This window comes from Balaenoptera musculus, chromosome 7 (genome assembly GCF_009873245.2).
Source record: "Balaenoptera musculus isolate JJ_BM4_2016_0621 chromosome 7, mBalMus1.pri.v3, whole genome shotgun sequence".
In the NCBI taxonomy this organism is placed as follows: domain Eukaryota; kingdom Metazoa; phylum Chordata; class Mammalia; order Artiodactyla; family Balaenopteridae; genus Balaenoptera; species Balaenoptera musculus.
In genome coordinates this window covers 109,278,900-109,290,814 of record NC_045791.1, presented here as the reverse complement: position 1 = coordinate 109,290,814, position 11,915 = coordinate 109,278,900, and positions in this window count along the sequence as shown.

The following is an 11,915-nucleotide window of genomic DNA, read 5'->3' as shown; positions in this document are numbered from 1 at the left end:
AAAAGACAGCTGTGTGAAGCCGGACACACAGGGAGAGCACCGCGTAAAGACGGGGGATTAGATTGAGGATCTAAAAGCCCAGAAACACCAAGGATGGCCACCAAGGACTGGAGCAAAGAGAAAGGAAGGGGATAGATCCTCCCCTAGGGCCTCTGGGGGAGCAAGGCCCTGCTGGTACTTTGGTTTCAACTTCCAGCCTCCAGAACGTTGAAACAATACTTTCCTGTGGTTTTAAAGTACCAGTCTGCGGTACTTTGTGAGGGCAGCCCTGGGAAACTAACACATGGGGATAAAGGGGCGAACAAGCAGATTCAGGGAACAATGATGAACAAAGTTCCTGGCTGGGCTGGAGGGTCATGAACAAAAGGAGAGAAGTAAGGCTTCCTGCGAAGAAAGAGGAGGGGGCGGCGTGGGTGCAGAGAAGGAAATTGAGGGCATGCCCTTCCCTCCCCTGCTTTCTCCAGGGTGTGACAGGCAAGGTCCTCAGCCATGAGTTAGGTGTAGTGGCTGGGGTAGGAGTTGGGGAGCCAGGGAACAGGCAGGGAAGGGACACGAAGGTTTCTGAAGAAGGACGTAGTGGCCGAGTGCCTGGGGGACCCGCCTAGATCCAACTCCATCCCCTTGCCTGGCACCTGTCTTCACAGTCTTGTGATTTTTCTCCAGCGGCTACTAGCCTGGTTTGGGGCGAGATGTGGGCTGTCGGTATCAGCCCACGGTGGGGACTTGCAGCGTGTACACTGCCAAGCAGTGCCGCCTGATAGGACTTTCTGCTGTGAAGGAAATGTTCTCTAAATCTTCACTGTCCAGAGGGAGGGGCCACGAACCATGCCTGGCTACTGAACACTTTAAGTTGCTGGTGCAACTGACAAATGGAATTTGTCTTACTTTCATTAATTCAAAGTTAAACCACAGGTGGCGCTTGGCTGCCATACTGGATCTGGCATGGGTGAGCCATGGTGGGTGAAGAAAAGGCCAGTTTCAGCCAAGGAGCTGGACCCACAAAGCCCGAGGCCAGATTGGAGACTCATCCAGACAAAGGAACAGCCTGAAATCATTAGATTCTCTCTTTACTAAATTAACTCCTCAAGAGGAAATTGGCCACTGGCCTAGAAGTTGGTGGGTAATTTTTAGGAGTGAGAGTTGTGTTGAGGTGTGAACCCTGGAAAGTAAAGTCATTCTCTAACATCTTTTCTTAGTTGGCCAAGGTCACCATGCCCTGCAAGTACCTTGTGCTTGTATTATGTGCGAGCAGCTTTCTGAAATGTTTTAAAACTTCCCAGATGTGCTGAAGAGCTTTGTCCTAGAGAAGTTACAGACCTGGTATTTTCATGGTGCTTTATCGTATCCTTGGATCCTTCTCCCAACATTTTAAAGAAAGCTCTTGAGGAGGATAAGACGCCTGTCGATTAATTAAACTCAGTACAAGCCATTTGCCCTCTCCTGGGGCTTATTAAGCCACAGAGATTCCATAAAGAAGCCCCCGAAGGAACTGCAGTGTCTGGAGAAAAATATTTAATCACTTTTCCATTATCCACTAAATTCCTCACTGGTTTTCTTGATGACAAAATGCATTTTTGGAAACTTGGCAGTTTCCTCCCATGACCTTGTTCATCCCCCAATAAACTCTTGAGATCCTTCCATGGGGGACAGTGCTCCCCTGGGTATTACAGGAAAGCAAGCTGGGATGTGGTCTCCAGGCAGAGAGGGGTGCAACCCAGACCTGCAGACTCTTGATCCTGTCCTCTTCCACACTCAATGTTACCTCCTGGGCAGCACTGACCCAGACCAAAGCAAAAATATTTTAAATCCACCCCTCTTGTCAAAGTTCTGTCAAATTTCTACCAGGGTGTATGCTCAGATGCAAGAAAAATAAAAGAATTGTAAACAGTCACACGAAAGAATTCTAAGGATACAAGAAAAATAAATGTTGGGAAGTCTGTGCCGTGCCAGCAATGGAAAAATACACACACTGATACCTGCTAGAATCACTGATAAGTGGTCCTCTTATGAGAGTCGGAAGCACAGCCACAGGGCCTGGGCACCACGGCTCACAAACGCATGGAGGACACCCAGCTTCCCAGGTGCTGACAACCGGTCTTCATAAATCTCCGAGTGTAAAGAGGCCAGGGGTCTGCCATGTGTTTCCAAACGATAAAATTCAGAGGATTAATGACAACTTAGCTTCCTAGATTGATTAAAAAACAAAAAAAAGCATGCTAACCCTTTAAGCTGGATGTGGTCTGTGCTGCCCGCCCCAGGACCACGCGGTTCTGTGCCCTCTCCGCCCCAGCCCAGGCAGCTGCGGCATGGGGCAAAGTATCCCTCTGTGGTCTGTGAATTTTTCATACGTAGACTTCGTGCTCTGGGTTATTTCCCCCCATTTATTCAAACCTAATTGGCAAAAAAGTCATTCCAAGAACCCTTATTAAATACTGTCATTTCAGAAGTGAGAGTGTAATGGTTATGATGTCATTTGGGGATTTGGAAAAACAACATTTTTTCAAAATCTATGAAGTTAGCCTGCCCTCTTGAAGTTTGGGTGTTATCTCAGTAAAATGAGTATCCCCAGGCAATATTTTTGGAAGGGAAAGGGCTGGTCAACCCGCACACAGGTGACTAAAACAGCAATATTTCTCTCTCACCAAATAGCCCATGAGGTTTCTCTTACTAAAGCAACATCCAAAGCTCGCCTTTGGCTCCTGCTGGTAAAAATCAATTCCAGCAACAGACCGGGGAGCAGGGTTTCATGATGAATGCACTCATTCTATGTAGAGTGTTTGGTAGCAGAGCTAATTCTCTCATAAGCTGCGGAGCCAAAGGTAAGTAACTCTGGCTTGTGAGTTTTGTTCTCAGTAGGAAAAAGAAACCATTTCAAATAATATTTCATGGTTACCTCTTCTGAAAGTTACACGCCAGGTGCTGGGGCGGAGGTGGAATTGGGGAGACCAGCCTGAGGTTGGTTTGGAGGCTGCCGTCTCATCCGTCTGGAGCAATGTCTCCATCACGCGATGCTCATGGAGAAGGCAGGGCATTGACAACTCGGGTTTTGTTATGATGACTGCTATTATTTACGTATCTGTCCAATACTCAGCCCCCACTGCCAGCCGCTGCTCCCCGCAGAAATACTGCAGGTAATTAGAGACAAGCTTGCCTTCCCGGGGCCGTAGCTGGTAAGTCCTGGCACGATTTATGTTGTTTGGTTTTCACTAAGGAACCCGCAGATAGCTGCTTTCAAAAACCCAGCCTGCCCTGAGGCTAGATGTGGTAAGTCTTGGCCAAATTTATGAGAGTTTCATGAAAGCACATAAATCAATCAGCTGGATCTGAATAAGTGAAGTCCCTTTGTTCCTTTGTTCAAAGGGCACGAGTCTCATTCATTCATTCCTTAATTCAGCAAGTATGGATGGATCCTCCTGTGTTCCAGACACTGGAAGGACCCAAAGACACCAAGGTGAGCGGACAGTCTCCTGTTTAATCGTTCCACTGCCCTCCTCCCAACTCCTTTTAGGTGAAAAATACAGTAGAAGTTGGAGAACACACAAGTGAAACAAAACCCAGACCTATTCTCTTATATGCCATGGTGCTCACAGGTGGGCATGGTTCCCAATGTTCACATCCCTTCTCTGTCACACCTGAGATTGAAGAACAAGCAATGGAGCATCAAGAGGGCCAGGTGCTCAGGGACAGACAGGGAGGATGGCTGCCCTGATGGGGCGTGTGGAGTAGATGCTGATTAAGGCCCCTCAGGGAATTCCACCTCCTCCAGGCAGCCCTCAGGAGTCTGTAAGGCAAGCTGGAGCCCCATCCTTTGGCCCCAGTGTTGTTCCAACAAACTGAGTTAGTTGACTTTGGGGAATGGCGCCCGATCATGACTTACTCAGGCGCTGGCTAAGACAGAAGGTTACATGAATTGAGTCATCATAGCTGGGGCCAAGAATGTTTTTTATTTTCCCCACTGTTACCAATTTTTAAATATGTGGATTCCTCAAATATTATGCACGTAACCACAGGGCTCGGTTCTAGAAACTAATAGCAGAGGGCTGTTAAAATGGAAAAGAACTTTGCATTTGAAATGTAAGAACAAACAGCTTCTGGTAAATCTGTTTAAAAAGAAGGATGATGTGGAAAGAATTCTTCTTGAGAGGACCAAGGCTGCAATGCAATCGGCTGCTTCTGGATCAAGTTAGAATCTGCCAAGTTTATGGATGGTGAAATTGAACTAATGGATTGATTCATTTGATAACAATCCACTGAGATGAGTATGGGGCCCTCCCAGCATTGTCCAAGCCTGTGTATCACAAGTGTGCTCACCCATCCTCAACTGTCCTTTCACGATAATGTCAGACATTGGAGGAAATTAGAAAGAGAAGGCTGTCAGGCAAGGGGAAAGGGGAGTCACCCCTGAAGGGACAAGTGTGCTAGGCTGTGTGTTACCAAATGCAAGTTCATGCGCCTGACGTACAGTCAGGCCAAACAAACCAAAACAGCAGAGTTTGGAGCAGAAGAAGATTTATTGCAGGGCCCTGTAAGGAGAAGGGTGGGTCGTGCCGGAAAAAGCCTGAACTCCCTGAGAGGTTTCAGCAAAGCACTTTTTTTTTTTTTAGTATGAGCTTTTAAAGGCAAGGCGAGGAAGGGGCGTGCCGCAGCCCACCTAGGTCAGGTCAGGATGTTCCTGTAAACCTCCAACACGACAAATGTTATTCTCTTTTCTGCAACTTTGTATATCTATATGAATGTAAAAGTGTTATACCCTTGAAGGTCAGAGCCTTGAGAATAGCCTATCCTGCATATTTCAGGCTCTAGGCAACATTCTTTTACAAAAGGTGCAGAGCCAGCATGACTAAGCCCAGGCGACAGAGCACAAAGTGTTAAAGTAAAAGGAACAGATCCAACATGGAGTCAGATTTGTTCTTCCCCATTACGTGTGTAGTAAGGGTCATTATAGAACTGTCTTAATTGACACTCACCACACACTTTGAGATGGATGTTAGTATGGAATCCATATTCTGGAGGAGAGAATGAAGGCTCAGAAAGGCTGAGTCACTTTGTCCAGAGCAAGAGTTTGAATTTAGGTATGTCTGATGTTGCCCTCTCTGAACTAGAAAGAAAGCGGCATATGTTTGGCTGCAGGAAGCCAGCCTTGGGGGATGGGCAGTACTTGCTTCCAGAGCTGGGCTGTGAGCTTGGTGGTCCTTCCCAGGGAAATCCGGAATAACAGTCTGGCTGGCTGAGATCCTGGCTCACAGATCTGAGTTGGCGGGATCCAGGAAGACTAGTCTGTTGGTGGCATTTGGCCTATCCTGAAGTCAGGGATATTCGGAGAAACACAGCCCAAGGTGGGGTGAAGCGCACTTCATCTGGCCCAAAGCCAGGCCTGACCCCAGTGATCGTTAGCTCCAAAGCCTTGGGCAGCTTCTTGGAGCTGGATTAAAATCCAAGTGGGTCTGCTCTGACTGCATGTTCCCTCACTGAGGGGAGTGTTGCCAAAAGAGCAGTCATCTCCTGTATTCACGCAATTGCTTATTAAGTCAATGAGCAGCTCTTCGGCCTACTGTGTTGCCAGGCTTGGCATGAGACCCTGGAGGTACAAAGGAGCAGGAGGGGCCTCCCCAGCTGCCCTTCCCTTGGAATATGATTGAGTGAGAAGCACAGCAAACACACACTCTGCTGAGCCCTCAAATCTATTGGCATTTTGTAGACCAAGTAACCGAAAGTAGGCCCTGCACAGAAGCCAATAACTCCCCATGGAAACGGCCATCTGTTGAAGGAAGTTCTGATTCATGATTGGAAAGCAGGAGATAGTTGGCCGCCTCTCGATACAGAACATTCACAAGGTCTCAGGGCCTCTGATTGGCCTCCTCTAAGACAATCTCCCGTTTCAGACATTTCAGGACTTTTCACCAAAAACAGGCCGTGTGGTTAGGGTGTCCAGCCTTCATAGCCCACCCTCCCTACGTGGCAGGGGTCTGGCTTCTAAGATTGAGCTTTCTAGCCACATGAGATCGATATTATTTTTATGAACTTCCAGGAAAAAGAATGGTCAGTTTAACAACCTTCAAGTGATCTTAGAAGACCCAACCCAGCTCTCAGAAAGGAAAGACAGGGAAAACAAACCACGAAGTAAAAATCAGTGCACTTTCCTTTGCTTAGTTTTAAACACACCTCTTCATCCTTCCTTCCCTTTGAGTGGAACCCCAAAGGCCCAATTTCCTATTTTCACGTAGTCCTCCTGGGCTGCAATCCTGTTTGGCCTGCAGATAACTTCTGACTTTGGGAAATTCTGTAAAATAAATCTATATATCATCAGGTATATCTGCTCTTGAAACCAACGACTCAAGGACTTACGCCTAACCCCATAGCTCAGCAAAGAGGGAAGAGGAAACAGAATTCTCTTGCAAATTGGGTTTGGGTTTCTGGCAGCGCTGGGGTTTGCTCTGAGCAGCTGGGCTGACCGTCTCAGAAAGCCCCCCGGGTCCCCGTACTAGTCTGCCTGGACCGATTCCTTTTCCTGGCAGCAGCTGGAGGCAGTGGCCTCAAAACCAGCCAGCCCTAGGTTCAAAGTCAGGCTTCCTCCCCTTATATGCCTTGTGGGGGTTCCTTTATACAAGAAGCAGTGGTGATAATCACACTCGATCAGGATTCCATGAGATGACGACATTTGGGACGGGCTCAGCCCAGCGTCTAGCACCTAGATGGGAGCTTCCTCTCTCTCGTTCCCTCTCAAACTTCAGACGGCACAGGGCTCTCCTCGGGACCTGGTCACCACGCAATCCACCGTCTTCAGAGGACTGCTCCCGTGGCACCATTGCTGGAGCTGCCAAAGCACCCAAAGCTTGAACAAAACTGCCAGGAGCTCCTGGTTTTGTGCACCAAGAACACAGGAGGTTTTTTTGTTTTTTCTTTTTTTTTTTTTTTTAATTAAAGTATAGTTGATTTACAATGTTGGGTTCGTTTCTGCTGTACAGTAAAGTGATTCAGTTATACATCTATATACATTCTTTTTTATATTCTTTCCTGTTATAAACCATGTTTTTGTTAATCACGTGGGCCTTTATAAGTTGAAGCACATGGAGGTATTTCACCAGGGACTTCCCTGGTGGCGCAGTTGTTGGGAATCTGCCTGCCAATGCAGGGGACATGGGTTTGGGCCCTAGTCCGGGAGGATCCCACATGCCGCGGAGCAGCTGAGCCCGTGTGCCACAACTGCTGAGCCCGCGTGCCACAGCTACTGAGGCCCACACGCTTAGAGCCTGTGCTCTGCAACGGGAGAGGCCAGCACAGTGAGAAGCCCACGCACCGCGATGAAGAGTAGCCCCCGCTCGCCGCAACTGGGGAAAGCCCGCACACAGCAGCAAAGACCCAACGCAGCCAAAAATAAATAAATAAATAATTTTTTTAAAAAAAAGAAAAAGAAAAGAAAATCCATAGACTGTTTAGTATCTTAGTTTTCAGGTCTCTGAGCGGGAAACCACTGGATGCTGTAGAAACAGGGGTCCCCAACCTCCGGGCCTCAGACTGATACCGGTCTGAGGCCTGTTAGGGCCACACAGCAGGAGGTGAGCGTCCGGTGAGTGAGCAAAGCTTCATCTGCCACTCCCCATCGCTCGCATTACCCCCTAAACCATCCCCCGCCCCATCCATGGAAAAATTGTCTTCCACGAAACTGGTCCCTGGTGCCAAAAAGGTTGAAGACCACTGCTGCATAAGACCAAGTCCAGGGATGCCTGCTAAGGCGGGGCGTCGTAGCCTCCAGGCCCCCTTGGTTATCATTTCTGAATGTATCTAGAGGCCATGGCACAGGGCACCATTGTTTAATGGGTTTAAACCAATCGTGTTCCTGCTTTCACTGTTTGTTGTCACGGCATCTCTCTAAAGGCAGCAGATTATAGCGTGAAGAGCTTGGGGCTTAGCGGTAAAAGCTCTGACTCTCCTTCTTCTGTTCATTCATCTGTTTATTCAACAGCTCTGCATTGAGCAACTAGCAAAGAGCCAAGCACAGTGCTGGGCGGTGGGTGTGCAGAGACGATCTGGTTCCTGATTCAGGGCGCTCACGTCTAGCTGGGGACACGGGACACAAAGGAAGGCAGGTCTAAGTGATGCAGGAGCCCAGAGGGACCAGAACTTCTGTGACCACACCAACCCTGTCTTGGGTGTATACATGTATCAGACATTATGCCGTACAGTGAATACACTTTCTCTGAATTAATCCTCAAAACAAGCCCGTGAAAAAGATACCACCTGCATCCCCATGTTATAGTCATCAAAACCAAAGCTCTGAGATGTGTAACTTTCCCAAAGTCACACAGAGACTAATGGAGAGTAAAACCCAGACCTGCTAGACCCCAAAGCTCCAGCATTTGGCAATCCCTTCACATGCTGTTTGTTTCCCCTTGTACCTGAGTTGCCGCCCACACCCCTTTCTGGGTCATCTGCCATTTAAAACCCCTGAGGCACCTTGATGGTAAGGGTAGCGAGGTAAAATAATTCATGATGCAAAGTATCATTAATAAATTCCTGAGTTTTCTACACAGGGAAGTACTTGGTGAGCTAAGCAAGATTTTGATGCATTTTAAACAGCCCTGAACTTAATGTGAGGCTGAGATATGGTCACTTATTAAACATGATTGTTCAACTGATTTTCAGATTCTTTTGTGCAGCCAGGCTTAACCACGTGAGGTTCACAAAAGCCGCAGAGTCCTGTCTGGCCCGGCTCTCACTCCCCGCGGGGCCACCCAGCCCAGGGTGCTGTTGCTTCCGGATCTACTGTATCACAACTCAGTGGGACCCGATTCCACGAGAGTCGGACAGCCCCGTTTTTTGCGGGTCCCTCTGTCCTACACGATGGTTTCAGCACAAGATTCGAGGCAGCCAGGCCCACCTGCCCCACGCACAACCCCTGGCCACTCACGCTCGCCTTAGGGGATGTGGAAACAGGTCTCATTGCCTCCCCCGTTACTAGAGGTGCACGTGGATCAGTCTAATCCACAAGCTCAGGCTCTTCCTCAAGTGATGGGTCCATGCACTTCTCAGATGTCTCTTCCGACTTGATTTTTCCAGCGGATGTGGAACACATTTCCCAGGATGGGTGGAAATGCACTAGAAGACTTGCCTGGATATTGTGCAAACCAAGGGTGAATAAACATTCACAGAGGAGACCATCTCCTCCCCCGGCTTCCCAAAGGGAAAGCTACTAATTTAGCAGTTTGGTCTCAGCGTAATCTCACAATTTTAGTGCAGTCTTAGTGCAATCTCACAATTTCACTGCAAGCCACTAATGTACAGTTACTTTCCCATCTGTAAAGTTATAGCCATCTTTTCCAGCCCTTGAAAGGCATGATTGCTCTATCGGGGTCTCTCCTGAGACAATGTTTTCCAAGATGCTCACCCCCAGGGCGGGTCTAAGATGGACTCGTGCCACCACTGACCTCCCCTGTTTGCCTCTGGGGTACTCAGACTGAACACATAGAAAAAACTCAACCGTTGGGCTCTGTGGCCACCAAAATGCTTCTCTGGGCACGTGAGTCCACATCCTAACCTGAGTGATCATCAGATCGCCTGGGAAGTTTTAAGACATAAGGGCTGTGGGGTCCATCCTGGAGTTCCTAAACCAAAACATCCACGGGTGGACCCCAGGAGTCACTTTGGTTTCAGACCTTCCCAGGGAGTGTCCTTGTTGCCAGGCCTGGAAACTCTTCCATGTTCCATGTGAACACTGCAGGCAAAACCAGCTCTGGAACCAGAAACACATGTTCTGTAAGGAATGGGTTCCATGGCCAAAAAAGCTGAAAGGGTTCCTTCACCCCCAGACTTCCTGAGCCTCGGATACGCCAGGATGCGCATGCCGTTCCCACGATGCAAGGCAGCTCTTCCCAAACCTGTGAGATCACAGAACCCCCTTTCTCAAGGAGCACCGGGGCTCCGGTTGGGCTGGGCACCCCTGGAGAGACGCTGCCGGCACCCAGAGTGCTGGGCATGCATTCATCCCTCATCCCCACGGCTGTCTTTGTGCCCTCCAGCCAGCCGGTGATGCCTGGAGCCTAACTCACCTGAAATCCACTACCCCAGGGACAATCCCCCAACCTCAGCTGAGACACCTGCCCTCCTTGTGTCTGTTTCTTCTCTATAAAACAAGTGCTGGCCTGAACCCCAGAGTTCTGGCATCCGAGAAGCAGAGTTTGTAACTTGCGATCAAAGAGCCTGGGGCTTTGGGGTTTGGTCACAAATGAGGGTGATGACGAGGCTGGTCTCCTCATGATTTGTCTCACCCAACGGGGACTCAAACCAGGAAGGTAAATGTGCGGGGTCGCCACAGGAAGCTGAGCCTGGGCAGTCCAGAAACGATGAGCTGATTAAGTCAGCCTCCAGGCAGGCTACCAGTGGCCACACCTGATCACTCACTGACTGCTCGCGGCGTGCCCCTGGGAATTCCACACCTGCGAGTCTCTCCCTCGTCAGCTGCTGGGCTGTGTATCCTTCTCCAGCCCCCTTGTTAGCGGTCACCCTGCAGAGCCGATCCCTCCGCCAGCACCAGGGCCTTTGGTCGCCAGCAGGCAGGAGGTTAAGCCCTGAGCGCTAGAGAGGAGATATTCTGAGTTTCAGGATTCCACATGGGCAGTAGTAGAAATAAGGTGGAGTTTTACCCATGCTAGTGTCGGGTATTGGAATTTACTAAAAAGAAAACAGAAAAGAAAAATATCAACTGCAAGGGAGTGGGCGTGATGGGTGGGAATCAAGAATGTCCCCACCTTCTCCCTGCCAAGGGCAGGAGACTTTGTCAAGTCCAAGGACAGGATTCATTGATTCAGAGTCCGGCCAGGAACAAGGAGCCCATGGCTTTGAGTTGAGTAGAGAGAAGGTAGCATAGAGACCTTGGTAAACGGCATGTGACCATGTTAATCGTGCTGAAGAGCCATTCAAAGTCCATGAGGCCACCCGGAGATCAGCATCCGGGAGGGAACGGAGCGGAGGTGGTACCCGAGCAGAGGCCAAGGCCACCCAGCCGGAGAGGCTCTGTGGCCAGGCACCGCAAGTGGGAATTAGGATCACAGAGACGATGTAACCACTGCCAGAGACACTGACCAAAGCAGAGACAGGGAGGAAGGGACAGCCTGTCTCCTCCCATGTGCCCACCCTCCTGCTGGGCCCATCCCGTGGCCCAGGGTGGCCAGAAGCCGGGGACCAGGAGTCCCCCGAAGTGTAGTTTGTAGGAGTCACCCCTTCCGTGCAGAACATTTGGAAGGATGATTCTGACATTTGTGTGAAGGGTGAGTCGGAGGGACAGAGATAAACCAACAAATGAAACTAGAAAGGGCTTAAACTGAAGTGACAGCCCCGGTGGGAGAATGATAGGGTGGCTGCAGACCGTGAGGGAAGACAAATCCCTAAGATAGCTATAGCTTGCTTGAACTTGAACTTCCCGTGTGACACAGCAGGTCGACTGCACTGACTCACCCGGCACCACCCCATCTGAGTCAGGGCCCAATCAGGAGAAAAAATGTGAACAGGGAAGGTTTGATGTAAAGAATGATAAACTGTAACAAGGAGTAACTGGCACACCTTCCCAAAACCTCACTACAAGGGCAATAGAGAAAATAAAAAGAAATATAAATACACACATACACATATGTGTATATGGATATACACATATATATCAATATATAAATGTATTCACCTTGACTACTCACTCACCTTTTACTTTCCATCTTCTAAAACTGTAACGAAATCAGAAGGCTTGCAGAGGGAGAAACCAGTAAGAAACAAACCTATTTATGCCACAAATTCCAAAAAGCCTTAGAAATCTGAGCTACCAGGTGCCAATGAGAGGGTGATGTGGCCCTGTGTTGTAGTGTGCAACATACAGTTGGCAAGAACCAACTGCTACATTTCCAAGATGTCTGTGAGTCAGCTTTTAAACA